Below are 22041 nucleotides of genomic sequence, written 5' to 3'. Positions count from 1 at the left end.
CTCCAGATGTGCATCGGAAACTACTACTGATCTTAAAGGGAACGATGAAAGCGTAGACTGTTTGAGACATTACTCACATGGAGGAAAATGCGCATGATGACTGTTGTATTCAATCCCGAGGCAATTTCTGTGTTTCATCAACACTTTGAAGGTCCACAGATTACAGAATGCCTCCAGATGTGCATCGGAAACTACTACTGGTCTTGCAGGGAACGATCAAAGCGTAGACGGTTTGAGACATTACTCCCATGGAGGAAAGTGCGAATGGTGACTGTTGTATTCAATCCCGATGCAAATTCTGTGTTTCATCATCACTCTGATAGTCCACAGATTACAGAATGACACCAGATGTGAGTCGTAAACTACTAGTTGTCTTCCAGGGAACGATCAAAGCGTAGACAGTTTGAGACATTACTCCCAAGGAGGAAAGTGCGCATGGTGACTGTTGTATTCACTCCCGATGCAATTTCTGTGTTTCATCAACACTCTGATAGACCACAGATTACTGAATGCCCCCATATGTGCATCGGAAATAATACAGGTCTTCCAGGGAACGATGAAAGCGTAAACTGTTTGAGAAATTATTCCCATGCAGGGAGGTGCGCATGGTGACTTTTGTATTCAATCCCGATGCACTTTCTGTGTTTCATCAACACTCTGATAGTCCACACATTACAGAATGCCTCCAGATGTGCATCGGAAACTACTACTGATCTTAAAGGGAACTATCAAAGCGTAGACTGTTTGAGACATTACTCACATGGAGGAAAATGCGCATGATGACTGTTGTATTCAATCCCGAGGCAATTTCTGTGTTTCATCAACACTTTGAGGGTCCACAGATTACAGAATGCCTCCAGATGTGCATCGGAAACTACTACTGGTCTTGCAGGGAACGATCAAAGCGTAGACTGTTTGAGACATTACTCCCATGGAGGAAAGTGCGAATGGTGACTGTTGTATTCAATCCCGATGCAAATTCTGTGTTTCATCATCACTCTGATAGTCCACAGATTACAGAATGACACCAGATGTGCATCGGAAACTACTACTTGTCTGCCAGGGAACGATCAAAGCGTAGACAGTTTGAGACATCACTCCCATGGCGGAAAGTGCGCATGGTGAATGTTGTATTCAATCCCGATGAAATATCTATGTTTCATCAACATTCTGATAGTCCACAGATTACAGAATGCCCCCAGATGTGCATCGGAAACTACACTGACCTTCCAGGGAACGATAAAAGCGTAAACAGTTTGAGACATTAATCGAATGGAGGAAAGTGCGCATGGTGGCGGTTGTATTCAATCCCGAGGCAATTTCTGTGTTTCATCAACACTTTAAAGGTCCACAGTTTACAGAATGCCTCGCGATGTGCATCGGAAACTACTACTGGTCTTGCAGGGAACGATCAAAGCGTAGACTGTTTGAGACATTACTCCCATGGAAGGAAGTGCGCATGGTGACTGTTGTATTCAATCCCGATGCAATTTCTGTGTTTCATCAACATTCTGATAGTCCACAGATTACAGAATGCCCCCATATGTGCATCGGAAACTATACTGGTCTTCCAGGGAACGATAGAAGCGTAAACTGTTTGAGACATTACTCCCATGGAGCAAAGTGCGCATGGTGAATGTTGTATTCATTCCCGATGCACTTTCTGTGTTTCATCAACAATCTGATAGTCCACACATTACAGAATGCACCCAGGTGTGCATCGGAAACTACTACTGGCCTTCCAATGAAAGATCAAAGCGTAAACTGTTTGAGACATTACTCCCATGGAGGAAAGTGCGCATGGTGACTGTTGTATTCAATCCCGATGCAATTTCCGTGTTTGAACAACACTCTGATAGTTTACAGATTACAGAATGCCTCCAGATGTGCAGCGGAAACTACTACTGGTCTTCCAGGGAACGATCAAAGCGTAGACTGATTGAGACATTACTCCCATGGAGGAAAATGCGCATGATGACTGTTGGCAATTTCTGTGTTTTATCAACACTTTGAAGGTAAACAGATTACAGAATGCCTCCAGATGTGCATCGGAAACTACTACTGGTCTTGCATTGAACGATCAAAGTGTAGACTGTCTGAGACATTACTCCCATGGAGGAAACTGCGAATGGTGACTGTTGTATTCAATCCCGATGCTATCTCTGTGTTTCATCAACACTCTGAAAGTCCACAGATATCAGAATGACACCAGATGTGAGTCGTAAACTACTACTTGTCTTCCAGGGAACGATCAAAGCGTAGACAGTTTGAGACATTACTCCCAAGGAGGAAAGTGCGCATGGTGACTGTTGTATTCACTCCCGATGCAATTTCTGTGTTTCATCAACACTCTGATAGACCACAGATTACTGAATGCCCCCATATGTGCATCGGAAATAATACAGGTCTTCCAGGGAACGATGAAAGCGTAAACTGTTTGAGAAATTACTCCCATGCAGGGAGGTGCGCATGGTGACTTTTGTATTCAATCCCGATGCACTTTCTGTGTTTCATCAACACTCTGATAGTCCACACATTACAGAATGCTTCCAGATGTGCATCGGAAACTACTACTGATCTTAAAGGGAACGATCAAAGCGTAGACTGTTTGAGACATTACTCACATGGAGGAAAATGCGCATGATGACTGTTGTATTCAATCCCGAGGCAATTTCTGTGTATCATCAACACTTTGAAGGTCCACAGATTACAGATTGCCTCCAGATGTGCATCGGAAACTACTACGTATCTTCCAGGGAACGATCAAAGCGTAGACTTATTGAGAGATTACTCCCATGGAGGAAAGTGCACATGGGGTGTGTTGTATTCAATCCCGAGGCAATTTCTGTGTTTCATCAACACTTTGAAGGTAGACACATTACAGAATGCCTCCAGATGTGCATCGGAAACTACTACTGGTCTTGCATTGTACGATCAAAGCGTAGACTGTTTGAGACATTACTCCCATGGAGGAAAGTGCGAATGGTGACTGTTGTATTCAATCCCGATGCACTTTCTGTGTTTCATCAACACTCTGATAGTCCACACATTACAGAATGCCTCCAGATGTGCATTGGAAACTACTACTGATCTTAAAGGGAACGATCAAAGCGTAGACTGTTTGAGACATTACTCACATGGAGGACAATGCGCATGATGAGTGTTGTATTCAATCCTGAGGCAATTTCTATGTTTCATCAACACTTTGAAGGTCCACAGATTACAGAATGCCTCCATATGTGCATCGGAAACTACTACTGGTCTCCAGGGAACGATGAAAGCGTAGACTGTTTGAGACATTACTCCCATGGATTAACGTGCGCATGGTGAGTGTTGAATTCAATCCCCATGCAATTTATGTGTTTCATCAACACTCTGATTGTCCACAGATTACAGAATGCCTCCAGATGTGCATCGGAAACTACTACTGGTCTTCCAGGGAAGGATCTAAGCGTAGACTGTTTGAGACATTACTCCCATGGAGGATAGTGCGCATGGTGACTGTTGTATTCAATCCCGTTGCAATTTCTGTGTTTCATCAACACTCTGATAGTCCACAGATTACAGAATGCCTCCAGATGTGCATCGGAATCTACTACTGCTCTTCCAGGGAACCATCAAAGCGTAGACTGTTTGAGACGTTACTCCCATGGAGGAAAGTGCGCATGGTGACTCTTTTATTAAATCCCGATGCAATTTCTGTGTTTCATCAACACTCTGATTGTCCACCGATTACAGAATATCTCCAGATGTGCATCGGAAACTACTACTGGTCTTCTAGGGAACGATCAAAGCGTAGACTGTTTGAGACATTACCCCCATGGAGGAAAGTGCGCATGGTGACTATTGTATTCAATCCCGTTGCAATTTCTGTGTTTCAACAACACTCTGATAGTCCACAGATTACAAAATGACACCAGATGCGCATCGGAAACTTCTACTGGTCTTCCAGGGAACGATCAAAGCGTTGACTGTTTGAGACATTACTCCCATGGAGGAAAGTGCGCATGGTGACTGTTGTATTCATTCCCGATGCAATATCTGTGTTTCATCAACACTTTGATGGTCCACAGATTGCAGAATGCCTCCAGGTGTGAATCAGAAGCTACAACTGGTCTTTCAGGGAACGATCAAATCGTAGACTGTTTGAGACATTACTCCCATGGAGGAACGTGCGCATGATGACTGTTTTATTTAATCCCGACACAATTTCTGTGTTTCATCAACACTCTGATAGTCCACAGATTACAGAATGCCTCCAGATGTGCATCGGAAGCTACTACTGGTATTCCAGGGAACGATAAAAGCGTATACTGTTTGAGACATTACTCCCATGGAGGAAAGTGCGCATGGTGACTGTTGTATTCAATCACCATGCAATTTCTGTGTTTCATCAACACTCTGATTGTCCACAGATTACAGAATGCCTCCAGATGTGCATCGGAAACTACTACTGGTCTTCCAGGGATCGATCAAAGCGTAGACTGTTTGAGACATTACTCCCATGGAGGATAGTGCGAATGGTGACTGTTTTATTCAATCCCGATGCAATATCTGGGTTTCATCAACACTCTGATAGCCCACAGATTACAGAATGCCTCCAGATGTGCATCGGAAGCTACTACTGGTCTTCCAGGGAAAGATCAAAGCGTAGACTGTTTGAGTCATTACTCCCACGGAGGAAAGTGCGCATGGTGACTGTTGTATTCAATCCCGATGCAATTTCTGTGTTTCATCATCACTCTGATAGTCCACAGATTACAGAATACCTCCAGATGTGCTTCGGAAACTACTACTGGTCTCCCAGGGAACGATCAAAGCGTAGACTGTTTGAGACATTACTCCCATGGAGGAAAGTGCGCATGGTCACTGTTGTACTCAATCCCCATGCAATTTCTAGTTTCATCAACACTTTGATAGTCCACAGATTACAGAATGCCACCAGATGTGCATCGGAAACTACTACTGGTCTTCCAGGGAATGATCAAAGCGTAGACTGTTAGAGACATTACTCCCATGGAGGATAGTGCGCATGGTGACTGTTGTATTCAATCCCGTGGCAATTTCTGTCTTTCATCAACACTCTGATAGTCCACAGATTACAGAATGCCTCCAGATGTGCATCGGAATCTACTACTGATGTTCCAGGGAACGATCAAAGCGTAGTCTGTTTGAGACATTACTCCGATGGAGGAAAGAGCGCATGGTGACTGTTTTATTCAATCCCGATGCAATTTCTGTGTTTCATCGACACGCTGATTGTCCACTGATTACGGAATGTCTCCAGATGTGCATCGGAAACTACTACTGGTCTTCCAGGGAACGATCAAAGCTTAGACTGTTTGAGACATTACTCCCATGGATGAAAGTGCGCATGGTGACTATTGTATTCAATCCCGATGCAATTTCTGTGTTTCAACAACACTCTGATAGTCCACAGATTACAATATGACACCAGATGCGCATCGGAAACTTCTACTGGTCTTCCAGGGAACGATCAAAGCGTTGACTCTTTGAGACATTACTCCCATGGAGGAAAGTGCGCATGGTGACTGTTGTATTCATTCCCGATGCAATATCTGTGTTTCATCAACACTTTGATGGTCCACAGATTGCAGAATGCCTCCAGGTGTGAATTAGAAGCTACAACTGGTCTTTCAGGGAACGATCAAAGCGTAGACTGTTTGGGACATTACTCCCATGGAGGAACGTGCGCATGATGACTGTTTTATTCAATCCCGACGCAATTTCTGTGTTTCATCAACACTCTGATAGTCCACAGATTACAGAATGCCTCCAGATGTGCATCGGAAGCTACTACTGGTATTCCAGGGAACGATAAAAGCGTATACTGTTTGAGACATTACTCCCATGGAGGAAAGTGCGCATGGTGACTGTTGTATTCCATCACCATGCAATTTTTGTGTTTCATCAACACTCTGATTGTCCACAGATTACAGAATGCCTCCAGATGTGCATCGGAAACTACTACTGGTCTTCCAGGGAACGATCAAAGCGTAGACTGTTTGAGACATTACTCCCATGGAGGATAGTGCGCATGGTGACTGTTTTATTCAATCCCGATGCAATATCTGGGTTTCATCAACACTCTGATAGCCCACAGATTACAGAATGCCTCCAGATGTGCATCGGAAGCTACTACTGGTCTTCCAGGGAAAGATCAAAGCGTAGACTGTTTGAGTCATTACTCCCACGGAGGAAAGTGCGCATGGTTACTGTTGTATTCAATCCCGATGCAATTTCTGTGTTTCATCATCACTCTGATAGTCCACAGATTACAGAATACCTCCAGATGTGCTTCGGAAACTACTACTGGTCTTCCAGGGAACGATCAAAGCGTAGACTGTTTGAGACATTACTCCCATGGAGGAAAGTGCGCATGGAGACTGTTGTATTCAATCCCCTTGCAATTTCTGTGTTTCATCAACACTCTGATAGTCCACAGATTACAGAATGCCTCCAGATGTGCATCGGAAACTACTACTGGTCTTCCAGGGAATGATCAAAGCGTAGACTGTTTGAGACATTACTCCCATGGAGGATAGTGCGCATGGTGACTGTTGTATTCAATCCCGTGGCAATTTCTGTGTTTCATCAACACTCTGATAGTCCACAGATTACAGAATGCCTCCAGATGTGCATCGGAATCTACTACTGATGTTCCGGGTAACGATCAAAGCGTAGTCTGTTTGAGACATTACTCCGATGGAGGAAAGAGCGCATGGTGACTGTTTTATTCAATCCCGATGCAATTTCTGTGTTTCATCGACACTCTGATTGTCCACTGATTACGGAATGTCTCCAGATGTGCATCGGAAACTACTACTGGTCTTCTAGGGAACGATCAAAGCTTAGACTGTTTGAGACATTACTCCCATGGAGGAAAGTGCGCATGGTGACTATTGTATTCAATCCCGATGCAATTTCTGTGTTTCAACAACACTCTGATAGTCCACAGATTACAAAATGACTCCAGATGTGCATCGGAAACTACTACTGGTCTTCCAGGGAACCATCGAAGCGTTGACTGTTTGAGACATTACTCCCATGGAGGAAAGTGCGCATGGTGACAGTTGTATTCATTCCCGATGCAATATCTGTGTTTCATCAACACTTTGAACGTCCACAGATTACAGAGTGCCTCCAGATGTGCATCGGAAACTACTACTGCTCTTCCAGGGAACGATCAAATCGTAGGCTGTTTGAGACATTACTCCCATGGAGGAAAATTGCGCATGGTGACTGTTGAATTCAATCCCGATGCAATTTCTGGGTTTCATCAACACTTTGAAGCTCCACAGATTACAGAATGCCTCCAGATGTGAATCAGAAGCTAGAACTGGTCTTTCAGGGAACGATCAAAGCGTAGACTGTTTGAGACATTACTCCCAGGGAGGAAAGTGCGCATGGTGACTATTGTATTCAATCCCGATGCAAATTCTGTGTTTCAACAACACTCTGATAGTCCACAGATTACAAAATGACTCCAGATGTGCATCGGAAACTTCTACTGGTCTTCCAGGGAACGATCAAAGCGTTGACTGTTTGAGACATTACTCCCATGGAGGAAAGTGCGCATGGTGACAGTTGTATTCATTCTCGATGCAATATCTGTGTTTCATCAACACTTTGAAGGTCCACAGATTACAGAGTGACTCCAGATGTGAATCAGAAGCTACAACTGGTCTTTCAGGGAACGATCAAAGCGTAGACTGTTTGAGATGTTTCTCCCATGGAGGAACGTGCGCATGGTGAATGTTGTATTCAATCCCGACGCAATTTCTGTGTTTCGTCAACACTCTGATAGTCCACAGATTACAGAATGCCTCCAGATGTGCATCGGAAGCTACTACTATTCTTCCAGGGAACGATCAAAGCGTTGACTGTTTGAGACATTACTCCCATGGAGGAAAGTGCGCATGGTGACAGTTTTATTCATTCCCGATGCAATATCTGTGTTTCATCAACACTTTGATGGTCCACAGATTGCAGAATGCCTCCAGATGTGAATCAGAAGCTACAACTGGTCTTTCAGGGAACGATCAAAGCGTAGACTGTTTGAGACATTACTCCCATGGAGGAACGTGCGCAAGGTGACTGTTTTATTCAATCCTGACGCTATCTCTCTGTTTCATCAACACTCTGATAGTCCACAGATTACAGAATGCTTCCAGATGTGCATCGGAAGCTACTACTGGTCTTCCAGGGAACGATAAAAGCGTATACTGTTTGAGACATTACTCCCATGGAGGAAAGTGCGCATGGTGACTGTTGTATTCAATCACCATGCAATTTCTGTGTTTCATCAACACTCTGTTTGTCCAGAGATTACAGAATGCCTCCAGATGTGCATCGGAAACTACGACTGGTCTTCCAGGGAACGATCAAAGCGTAGACTGTTTGAGACATTACTCCCATGGAGGATATGCGCATGGTGACTGTTGTATTCAATCCCGACGCAATTTCTGTGTTTCATCAACACTCTGATAGTCCACTGATTACAGAATGCCTCCAGATGTGAATCGGAAACTAATAGTGGTCTTCCAGGGAACGATCAAAGCGTAGAATGTTTGAGACAATACTCTCATATAGGAAAGTGCGCATGGTGACTGTTGTACTCAGTACCGACGCCATTTCTGTGTTTGAACAACACTGGGATAGTCCACAGATTGCAGAATGCCTCCAGATGTGCATCGGAAACTACTACTGGTCTTCCAGGGAACGATCAAAGCGGAGACTGTTTGCGACATTACTTCCATGGAGGAAAGTGCGCATGGTGACTGTTGTATTCAATCCCCATGCAATTTCTGTGTTTCATCAACACTCTGATAGTCCACAGATTACAGAATGCCTCCAGAGGTGCATCGGAAACTACTACTGGTCTTCCAGGCAACGATCAAAGCGTACACTGTTTGAGACATTTCTCCCATGGATTAACGTGCGCATGGTGAGTGTTGAATTCATTCCCCATGCAATTTATGTGTTTCATCAACACTCTGATTGTCCACAGATTACAGAATGCCTCCAGATGTGCATCGGAAACTACTACTGGTCTTCCAGGGAAGGATCTAAGCGTAGACTCTTTGAGACATTACTCCCATGGAGGAAAGTGCGCATGGTGACTGTTGTATTCATTCCCGATGCAATATCTGTGTTTCATCAACACTTTGATGGTCCACAGATTGCAGAATGAATCCAGGTGTGAATTAGAAGCTACAACTGGTCTTTCAGGGAACGATCAAAGCGTAGACTGTTTGAGACATTACTCCCATGGAGGAACGTGCGCATGATGACTGTTTTATTCAATCCCGACGCAATTTCTGTGTTTCATCAACACTCTGATAGTCCACAGATTACAGAATGCCTCCAGATTTGCATCGGAAGCTACTACTGGTATTCCAGGGAACGATAAAAGCGTATACTGTTTGAGACATTACTCCCATGGAGGAAAGTGCGAATGGTGACTATTGTATTCAATCCCGATGCAATTTCTGTGTTTCAACAACACTCTGATAGTCCACAGATTACAATATGACACCAGATGCGCATCGGAAACTACTACTGGTCTTCCAGGGAACCATCGAAGCGTTGACTGTTTGAGACATTACTCCCATGGAGGATAGTGCGCATGGTGACTGTTGTATTCAATCCCGTGGCAATTTCTGTGTTTCATCAACACTCTGATAGTCCACAGATTACAGAATGCCTCCAGATGTGCATCGGAATCTACTACTGATGTTCCAGGGAACGATCAAAGCGTAGTCTGTTTGAGACATTACTCCGATGGAGGAAAGAGCGCATGGTGACTGTTTTATTCAATCCCGATGCAATTTCTGTGTTTCATCGACACTCTGATTGTCCACTGATTACGGAATGTCTCCAGATGTGCATCGGAAACTACTACTGGTCTTCCAGGGAACGATCAAAGCTTAGACTGTTTGAGACATTACTCCCATGGAGGAAAGTGCGCATGGTGACTATTGTATTCAATCCCGATGCAATTTCTGTGTTTCAACAACACTCTGATAGTCCACAGATTACAAAATGACTCCAGATGTGCATCGGAAACTACTACTGGTCTTCCAGGGAACCATCGAAGCGTTGACTGTTTGAGACATTACTCCCATGGAGGAAAGTGCGCATGGTGACAGTTTTATTCATTCCCGATGCAATATCTGTGTTTCAGCAACACGTTGAACGTCCACAGATTACAGAATGCCTCCAGATGTGCAACGGAAACTACTACTGATCTTCCAGGGAACGATCAAAGCGTAGACTGTTTGAGACATTACTCCCATGGAGGAAAGTGCTCATGGTGAATGTTGTATTTAATCCCGATGCAATTTCTATGTTTCATCAACACTCTGATAGTCCACAGATTACAGAATGCCTTCAGATGTGCATCGGAAACTACTACTGCTCTTCCAGGGAACGATCAAATCGTAGGCCGTTTGAGACATTACTCCCATGGAGGAAAATTGCGCATGGTGACTGTTGAATTCAATCCCTATGCAATTTCTGGGTTTCATCATCACTTTGAAGCTCCACAGATTACAGAATGCCTCCAGATGTGAATCAGAAGCTACAACTGGTCTTTCAGGGAACGATCAAAGCGTAGACTGTTTGAGACATTACTCCCATGGAGGAACGTGCGCAAGGTGACTGTTTTATTCAATCCTGACGCTATCTCTCTGTTTCATCAACACTCTGATAGTCCACAGATTACAGAATGCTTCCAGATGTGCATCGGAAGCTACTACTGGTCTTCCAGGGAACGATAAAAGCGTATACTGTTTGAGACATTACTCCCATGGAGGAAAGTGCGCATGGTGACTGTTGTATTCAATCACCATGCATTTTCTGTGTTTCATCAACACTCTGATTGTCCACAGATTACAGAATGCCTCCAGATGTGCATCGGAAACTACTACTGGTCTTCCAGGGAACGATCAAAGCGTAGACTGTTTGAGACATTACTCCCATGGAGGATATGCGCATGGTGACTGTTGTATTCAATCCCGACGCAATTTCTGTGTTTCATCAACACTCTGATAGTCCACTGATTACAGAATGCCTCCAGATGTGAATCGGAAACTAATAGTGGTCTTCCAGGGAACGATCAAAGCGTAGAATGTTTGAGACAATACTCCCATATAGGTAAGTGCGCATGGTGACTGTTGTACTCAGTACCGACGCCATTTCTGTGTTTGAACAACACTGGGATAGTCCACAGATTACAGAATGCCTCCAGATGTGCATCGGAAACTACTACTGGTCTTCCAGGGAACGATCAAAGCGGAGACTGTTTGAGACATTACTTCCATGGAGGAAAGTGCGCATGGTGACTGTTGTATTCAATCCCCATGCAATTTCTGTGTTTCATCAACACTCTGATAGTCCACAGATTACAGAATGCCTCCAGAGGTGCATCGGAAACTACTACTGGTCTTCCAGGCAACGATCAAAGCGTAGACTGTTTGAGACATTACTCCCATGGAGGATAGTGCGCATGGTGACTGTTGTATTCAATCCCGTTGCAATTTCTGTGTTTCATCAACACTCTGATAGTCCATAGATTACAGAATGCCTCCAGATGTGCATCGGAAACTACTACTGGTCTTCCAGGGAACGATAAATGCGTATACAGTTTGGGACATTACTCCCATGGAGGAAAGTGCGCATGGTGACTGTTGTATTCAATCACCATGCAATTTCTGTGTTTCATCAACACTCTGATTGTCCACAGATTACAGAATGCCTCCAGATGTGCATCAGAAACTACTACTGGTCTTCCAGGGAACGATCAAAGCGTAGACTGTTTGAGACATTACTCCCATGGAGGATAGTGCGCATGGTGACTGTTGTATTCAATCCCGACGCAATTTCTGTGTTTCATCAACACTCTGATAGTCCACTGATTACAGAATGCCTCCAGATGTGAATCGGAAACTAATAGTGGTCTTCCAGGGAACGATCAAAGCGTGGAATGTTTGAGACAATACTCCCATATAGGAAAGTGCGCATGGTGACTGTTGTACTCAGTACCGACGCCATTTCTGTGTTTCATCATCACTCTGATAGTCCACAGATTACAGAATACCTCCAGATGTGCTTCGGAAACTACTACTGGTCTTCCAGGGAACGATCAAAGCGTAGACAGTTTGAGACATTACTCCCATGGAGGAAAGTGCGCATGGTGACTGTTGTATTCAATCACATGCAATTTCTGTGTTTCATCAACACTCTGATTGTCCACAGATTACAGAATGACTCCAGATGTGCATCGGAAACTACTACTGGTCTTCCAGGGAACGATCAAAGGGTAGACTGTTTGAGACAATACTCCCATGGAGGATAGTGCGCATGGTGACTGTTTTATTCAATCCCGATGCAATATCTGTGTTTCATCAACACTCTGATAGTCCACAGATTACAGAATGCCTCCAGATGTGCATCGGAAGCTACTACTGGTCTTCCAGGGAAAGATCAAAGCGTAGACTGTTTGAGACATTACTCCCACGGAGGAAAGTGCGCATGGTGACTGTTGTATTCAATCCCGATGCAATTTCTGTGTTTCATCATCACTCTGATAGTCCACAGATTACAGAATACCTCCGGATGTGCTTCGGAAACTACTACTGGTCTTCCAGGGAATGATCAAAGCGTAGACTGTTTGAGACATTACTCCCATGGAGGATAGTGCGCATGGTGACACTTGTATTCAATCCCGTTTCAATTTCTGTGTTTCATCAACACTTTGATAGTCCACAGATTACAGAATGCCTCCAGATGTGCATCGGAATCTACTACTGATGTTCCAGGGAACGATCAAAGCGTAGTCTGTTTGAGACATTACTCCGATGGAGGAAAGAGCGCATGGTGACTGTTTTATTCAATCCCGATGCAATTTCTGTGTTTCATCGACACTCTGATAGTCCACAGATTACAGAATGCCTCCAGATGTGCATCGGAAGCTACTACTGGTCTTCCAGGGAAAGATCAAAGCGTAGACCGTTTGAGACATTACTCCCACGGAGGAAAGTGCGCATGGTGACTGTTTTATTCAATCCCGTGGCAATTTCTGTGTTTCATCAACACTCTGATAGTCCACAGATTACAGAATGCCTCCAGATGTGCATCGGAATCTACTACTGATGTTCCAGGGAACGATCAAAGCGTAGTCTGTTTGAGACATTACTCCGATGGAGGAAAGAGCGCATGGTGACTGTTTTATTCAATCCCGATGCAATATCTGTGTTTCATCGACACTCTGATTGTCCACTGATTACGGAATGTCTCCAGATGTGCATCGGAAACTACTACTGGTCTTCCAGGGAACGATCAAAGCTTAGACTGTTTGAGACATTACTCCCATGGAGGAAAGTGCGCATGGTGACTATTGTATTCAATCCCGATGCAATTTCTGTGTTTCAACAACACTCTGATAGTCCACAGATTACAAAATGACTCCAGATGTGCATCGGAAACTACTACTGGTCTTCCAGGGAACCATCGAAGCGTTGACTGTTTGAGACATTACTCCCATGGAGGAAAGTGCGCATGGTGACAGTTTTATTCATTCCCGATGCAATATCTGTGTTTCAGCAACACGTTGAACGTCCACAGATTACAGAATGCCTCCAGATGTGCAACGGAAACTACTACTGATCTTCCAGGGAACGATCAAAGCGTAGACTGTTTGAGACATTACTCCCATGGAGGAAAGTGCTCATGGTGAATGTTGTATTTAATCCCGATGCAATTTCTATGTTTCATCAACACTCTGATAGTCCACAGATTACAGAATGCATTCAGATGTGCATCGGAAACTACTACTGCTCTTCCAGGGAACGATCAAATCGTAGGCCGTTTGAGACATTACTCCCATGGAGGAAAATTGCGCATGGTGACTGTTGAATTCAATCCCGATGCAATTTCTGGGTTTCATCATCACTTTGAAGCTCCACAGATTACAGAATGCCTCCAGATGTGAATCAGAAGCTACAACTGGTCTTTCAGGGAACGATCAAAGCGTAGACTGTTTGAGACATTACTCCCATGGAGGAACGTGCGCAAGGTGACTGTTTTATTCAATCCTGACGCTATCTCTCTGTTTCATCAACACTCTGATAGGCCACAGATTACAGAATTCTTCCAGATGTGCATCGGAAGCTACTACTGGTCTTCCAGGGAACGATAAAAGCGTATACTGTTTGAGACATTACTCCCATGGAGGAAAGTGCGCATGGTGACTGTTGTATTCAATCACCATGCATTTTCTGTGTTTCATCAACACTCTGATTGTCCACAGATTACAGAATGCCTCCAGATGTGCATCGGAAACTACTACTGGTCTTCCAGGGAACGATCAAAGCGTAGACTGTTTGAGACATTACTCCCATGGAGGATATGCGCATGGTGACTGTTGTATTCAATCCCGACGCAATTTCTGTGTTTCATCAACACTCTGATAGTCCACTGATTACAGAATGCCTCCAGATGTGAATCGGAAACTAATAGTGGTCTTCCAGGGAACGATCAAAGCGTAGAATGTTTGAGACAATACTCCCATATAGGTAAGTGCGCATGGTGACTGTTGTACTCAGTACCGACGCCATTTCTGTGTTTGAACAACACTGGGATAGTCCACAGATTACAGAATGCCTCCAGATGTGCATCGGAAACTACTACTGGTCTTCCAGGGAACGATCAAAGCGGAGACTGTTTGAGACATTACTTCCATGGAGGAAAGTGCGCATGGTGACTGTTGTATTCAATCCCCATGCAATTTCTGTGTTTCATCAACACTCTGATAGTCCACAGATTACAGAATGCCTCCAGAGGTGCATCGGAAACTACTACTGGTCTTCCAGGCAACGATCAAAGCGTAGACTGTTTGAGACATTACTCCCATGGAGGATAGTGCGCATGGTGACTGTTGTATTCAATCCCGTTGCAATTTCTGTGTTTCATCAACACTCTGATAGTCCATAGATTACAGAATGCCTCCAGATGTGCATCGGAAACTACTACTGGTCTTCCAGGGAACGATAAAAGCGTATACAGTTTGGGGCATTACTCCCATGGAGGAAAGTGCGCATGGTGACTGTTGTATTCAATCACCATGCAATTTCTGTGTTTCATCAACACTCTGATTGTCCACAGATTACAGAATGCCTCCAGATGTGCATCAGAAACTACTACTGGTCTTCCAGGGAACGATCAAAGCGTAGACTGTTTGAGACATTACTCCCATGGAGGATAGTGCGCATGGTGACTGTTGTATTCAATCCCGTTGCAATTTCTGTGTTTCATCAACACTCTGATAGTCCATAGATTACAGAATGCCTCCAGATGTGCATCGGAATCTACTACTGATGTTCCAGGGAACCATCAAAGCGTAGTCTGTTTGAGACGTTACTCCCATGGAGGAAAGTGCGCATGGTGACTGTTTTATTAAATCCCGATGCAATTTCTGTGATTCATCAGCACTCTGATTGTCCACCGATTACAGAATGTCTCCAGATGTGCATCGGAAACTACTACTGGGCTTCCAGGGAACGATCAAAGGGTAGACTGTTTGAGACATTACTCCCATGGAGGATAGTGCGCATGGTGACTGTTTTATTCAATCCCGATGCAATATCTGTGTTTCATCAACACTCTGATAGTCCACAGATTACAGAATGCCTCCAGATGTGCATCGGAAGCTACTACTGGTCTTCCAGGGAAAGATCAAAGCGTAGACCGTTTGAGACATTACTCCCACGGAGGAAAGTGCGAATGGTGACTGTTGTATTCAATCCCGATGCAATTTCTGTGTTTCATCATCACTCTGATAGTCCACAGATTACAGAATACCTCCAGATGTGCTTCGGAAACTACTACTGGTCTTCCAGGGAACGATCAAAGCGTAGACAGTTTGAGACATTACTCCCATGGAGGAAAGTGCGCATGGTGACTGTTGTATTCAATCACATGCAATTTCTGTGTTTCATCAACACTCTGATTGTCCACAGATTACAGAATGACTCCAGATGTGCATCGGAAACTACTACTGGTCTTCCAGGGAACGATCAAAGGGTAGACTGTTTGAGACAATACTCCCATGGAGGATAGTGCGCATGGTGACTGTTTTATTCAATCCCGATGCAATATCTGTGTTTCATCAACACTCTGATAGTCCACAGATTACAGAATGCCTCCAGATGTGCATCGGAAGCTACTACTGGTCTTCCAGGGAAAGATCAAAGCGTAGACTGTTTGAGACATTACTCCCATGGAGGAAAATGCGCATGGTTACTGTTCTATTCAATCCCGATGCAATTTTTGTGTTTCATCAACTCTCTGATGTTCCACAGATTTCAGAATGCCTCCAGATTTGCATCGGAAGCTACTACTGGTCTTCCAGGGAACGATCAAAGCGTAGACTGTTTGAGACATTACTCCCATGGAAGAAAGTGCGCATGGTGACTGTTGTATTCAAAACCGACGCAATCTCTGAGTTTCATCAACACTTTGATCAACCACAGATTACAGAATGCCTCCAGATGTGCATCGGAATCTACTACTGATTTTCCAGGGAACGATCAAAGCGTAGTCTGTTTGAGACATTACTCCGATGGAGGAAAGAGCGCATGGTGACTGTTTTATTCAATCCCGATGCAATTTCTGTGTTTCATCGACACTCTGATTGTCCACTGATTACGGAATGTCTCCAGATGTGCATCGGAAACTACTACTGGTCTTCCAGGGAACGATCAAAGCTTAGACTGTTTGAGACATTACTCCCATGGAGGAAAGTGCGCATGGTGACTATTGTTATTCAATCCCGATGCAATTTCTGTGTTTCAACAACACTCTGATAGTCCACAGGTTACAAAAGGACTCCAGATGTGCATCGGAAACTATACTGGCCTTCCAGGGAACCATCGAAGCGTTGACTGTTTGAGACATTACTCCCATGGAGGAAAGTGCGCATGGTGACAGTTGTATTCATTCCCGATGCAATATCTGTGTTTCATCAACACTTTGAACGTCCACAGATTACAGAATGCCTCCAGATGTGCAACGGAAACTACTACTGGTCTTCCAGGGAACGATCAAAGCGTAGACTGTTTGAGACATTACACCCATGGAGGAAAGTGCTCATGGTGAATGTTGTATTTAATCCCGATGCAATTTCTATGTTTCATCAACACTCTGATAGTCCACAGATTACAGAATGCCTTCAGATGTGCATCGGAAACTACTACTGCTCTTCCAGGGAACGATCAAATCGTAGGCTGTTTGAGACATTACTCCCAAGGAGGAAAATTGCGCATGGTGACTGTTAAATTGAATCCCGATGCAATTTCTGGGTTTCATCAACACTTTGAAGGTCCACAGATTACAGAATGCCCCCAGATGTGAATCAGAAGCTACAACTGGTCTTTCAGGGAACGATCAAAGCGTAGACTGTTTGAGACATTACTCCCATGGAGGAAAGTGTGCATAGTGAGTGTTGTATTCAATCCCCATGCAATTTCTGTGTTTCATCAACACTCTGATAGTCCACAGATTACAGAATGCCTCCAGAGGTGCATCGGAAACTACTACTGGTCTTCCAGGCAACGATCAAAGCGTAGACTGTTTGAGACATTACTCCCATGGAGGATAGTGCGCATGGTGACTGTTGTATTCAATCCCGTTGCAATTTCTGTGTTTCATCAACACTCTGATAGTCCATAGATTACAGAATGCCTCCAGATGTGCATCGGAATCTACTACTGATGTTCCAGGGAACCATCAAAGCGTAGAATGTTTGAGACAATACTCCCATATAGGAAAGTGCGCATGGTGACTGTTGTACTCGTTACCGACGCCATTTCTGTGTTTGAACAACACTCGGATAGTCCACAGATTACAGAATGCCTCCAGATGTGCATCGGAAACTACTACTGGTCTTCCAGGGAACGATCAAAGCGGAGACTGTTTGAGACATTACTTCCATGGAGGAAAGTGCGCATGGTGACTGTTGTATTCAATCCCCATGCAAATTCTGTGTTTCAACAACACTCTGATAGTCCACAGATTACAAAATGACTCCAGATGTGCATCGGAAACTTCTACTGGTCTTCCAGGGAACGATCAAAGCGTTGACTGTTTGAGACATTACTCCCATGGAGGAAAGTGCGCATGGTGACAGTTGTATTCATTCTCGATGCAATATCTGTGTTTCATCAACACTTTGAAGTTCCACAGATTACAGAGTGACTCCAGATGTGAATCAGAAGCTACAACTGGTCTTTCAGGGAACGATCAAAGCGTAGACTGTTTGAGAAGTTTCTCCCATGGAGGAACGTGCGCATGGTGAATGTTGTATTCAATCCCGACGCAATTTCTGTGTTTCGTCAACACTCTGATAGTCCACAGATTACAGAATGCCTACAGATGTGCATCGGAAGCTACTACTATTCTTCCAGGGAACGATCAAAGCGTAGACTGTTTGAGACATTACCCCCATGGAGGAAAGTGCGCATGGTGACTATTGTATTCAATCCCGATGCAATTTCTGTGTTTCAACAACACTCTGATAGTCCACAGATTACAAAATGACTCCAGATGCGCATCGGAAACTTCTACTGGTCTTCCAGGGAACGATCAAAGCGTTGACTGTTTGAGACATTACTCCCATGGAGGAAAGTGCGCATGGTGACAGTTGTATTCATTCCCGATGCAATATCTATGTTTCATCAACACTTTGATGGTCCACAGATTGCAGAATGCCTCCAGGTGTGAATCAGAAGCTACAACTGATCTTTCAGTTAACGATCAAAGCGTAGACTGTTTGAGACATTACTCCCATGGAGGAACGTGCGCATGGTGACTGTTTTATTCAATCCCGACGCAATTTCTGTGTTTCATCAACACTCTGATAGTCCACAGATTACAGAATGCCTCCAGATGTGCATCGGAAGCTACTACTGGTCTTCCAGGGAACGATAAAAGCGTATACTGTTTGAGACATTACTCCCATGGAGGAAAGTGCGCATGGTGACTGTTGTATTCAATCACCATGCAATTTCTGTGTTTCATCAACACTCTGAATGTCCACAGATTACAGAATGACTCCAGATGTGCATCGGAAACTACTACAGGTCTTCCAGGGAACGATCAAAGGGTTGACTGTTTGAGACATTACTCCCATGGAGGAACGTGCGCATGGTGACTGTTGTATTCAATCCCGATGCAATTTCTGTGTTTCATCATCACTCTGATAGTCCACAGATTAAAGAATACCTCCAGATGTGCTTCGGAAACTACTACTGGTCTTCCAGGGAACGATCAAAGCGTAGACTGTTTGAGACATTACTCCCATGGAGGAAAGAGCGCATGGTGACTGTTGTATTCAATCCCCATGCAATTTCTGTGTTTCATCAACACTCTGATAGTCCACAGATTACAGAATGCCTCCAGATGTGCATCGGAAACTACTACTGGTCTTCCAGGGAATGATCAAAGCGTAGACTGTTTGAGACATTACTCCCATGGAGGATAGTGCGCATGGTGACTGTTGTATTCAATCCCGTTTCAATTTCTGTGTTTCATCAACACTCTGATAGTCCACAGATTACAGAATGCCTCCAGATGTGCATCGGAATCTACTACTGATGTTCCAGGGAACGATGAAAGCGTAGTCTGTTTGAGACATTACTCCGATGGAGGAAAGGGCGCATGGTGACTGTTTTATTCAATCCCGATGCAATATCTGTGTTTCATCGACACTCTGATTGTCCACTGATTACGGAATGTCTCCAGATGTGCATCGGAATCTACTACTGATGTTCCAGGGAACGATGAAAGCGTAGTCTGTTTGAGACATTACTCCGATGGAGGAAAGTGCGCATGGTGACTATTGTATTCAATCCCGATGCAATTTCTGTGTTTCAACAACACTCTGATAGTCCACAGGTTACAAAAGGACTCCATATGTGCATCGGAAACTATACTGGTCTTCCAGGGAACCATTAAAGCGTTGACTGTTTGAGACATTACTCCCATGGAGGAAAGTGCGCATGGTGAAAGTTGTATTCATTCCCGATGCAATATCTGTGTTTCATCAACACTTTGAACGTCCACAGATTACAGAATGCCTCCAGATGTGCAACGGAAACTACTACTGGTCTTCCAGGGAACGATCAAAGCGTAGACTGTTTGAGACATTACTCCCATGGAGGAAAGTGCTCATGGTGAATGTTGTATTTAATCCCGATGCAATTTCTATGTTTCATCAACACTCTGATAGTCCACAGATTACAGAATGCCTTCAGATGTGCATCGGAAACTACTACTGCACTTCCAGGGAACGATCAAATCGTAGGCTGTTTGAGACATTACTCCCAAGGAGGAAAATTGCGCATGGTGACTGTTGAATTGAATCCCGATGCAATTTCTGGGTTTCATCAATACTTTGAAGGTCCACAGATTACAGAATGCCTCCAGATGTGAATCAGAAGCTACAACTGGTCTTTCAGGGAACGATCAAAGCGTAGACTGTTTGAGACATTACTCCCATGGAGGAAAGTGCGCATGGTGACTATTGTATTCAATCCCGATGCAAATTCTGTGTTTCAACAACACTCTGATAGTCCACAGATTACAAAATGACTCCAGATGTGCATCGGAAACTTTTACTGGTCTTCCAGGGAACGATCAAGGCGTTGACTGTTTGAGACATTACTCCCATGGAGGAAAGTGCGCATGGTGACAGTTGTATTCATTCCCGATGCAATATCTGTGTTTCATCAACACTTTGAAGGTCCACAGATTACAGAGTGCCTCCTGATGTGAATCAGAAGCTACAACTGGTCTTTCAGGGAACGGTCAAAGCGTAGACTGTTTGAGACGTTACTCCCATGGAGGAACGTGCGCATGGTGTCTGTTGTATTCAATCCCGACGCAATTGCTGTGTTTCGTCAACACTCTGATAGTCCACAGATTACAGAATGCCTCCAGATGTGCATCGGAAGCTACTACTGGTCTTTCAGGGAACGATCAAAGCGTAGACTGTTTGAGACATTACTCCCATGGTGGAAAGTGCGCATAGTGAGTGTTGTATTCAATCCCCATGCAATTTCTGTGTTTCATCAACACTCTGATAGTCCACAGACTACAGAATGCCTCCAGTGGTGCATCGGAAACTACTACTGGTCTTCCAGGCAACGATCAAAGCGTAGACTGTTTGAGACATTACTCCCATGGAGGATAATGCGCATGGTGACTGTTGTATTCAATCCCGTTGCAATTTCTGTGTTTCATCAACACTCTGATAGTCCATAGATTACAGAATGCCTCCAGATGTGCATCGGAATCTACTACTGATGTTCCAGGGAACCATCAAAGCGTAGAATGTTTGAGACAATACTCCCATATAGGAAAGTGCGCATGGTGACTGTTGTACTCGGTACCGACGCCATTTCTGTGTTTGAACAACACTCGGATAGTCCACAGGTTACAGAATGCCTCCAGATGTGCATCGGAAACTACTACTGGTCTTCCAGGGAACGATCAAAGCGGAGACTGTTTGAGACATTACTTCCATGGAGGAAAGTGCGCATGGTGACTGTTGTATTCAATCCCCATGCAAATTCTGTGTTTTAACAACACTCTGATAGTCCACAGATTACAAAATGACTCCAGATGTGCATCGGAAACTTCTACTGGTCTTCCAGGGAACGATCAAAGCGTTGACTGTTTGAGACATTACTCCCATGGAGGAAAGTGCGCATGGTGACAGTTGTATTCATTCTCGATGCAATATCTGTGTTTCATCAACACTTTGAAGGTCCACAGATTACAGAGTGACTCCAGATGTGAATCAGAAGCTACAACTGGTCTTTCAGGGAACGATCAAAGCGTAGACTGTTTGAGAAGTTTCTCCCATGGAGGAACGTGCGCATGGTGAATGTTGTATTCAATCCCGACGCAATTTCTGTGTTTCGTCAACACTCTGATAGTCCACAGATTGCAGAATGCCTC

The sequence above is a fragment of the Schistocerca gregaria genome, chromosome 8 (genome assembly GCF_023897955.1).
Source record: "Schistocerca gregaria isolate iqSchGreg1 chromosome 8, iqSchGreg1.2, whole genome shotgun sequence".
NCBI classification, from domain to species: Eukaryota; Metazoa; Arthropoda; class Insecta; order Orthoptera; family Acrididae; genus Schistocerca; species Schistocerca gregaria.
The sequence above is the reverse complement of the archived record's forward strand: the minus strand, read 5'-3'. Positions refer to the sequence as shown.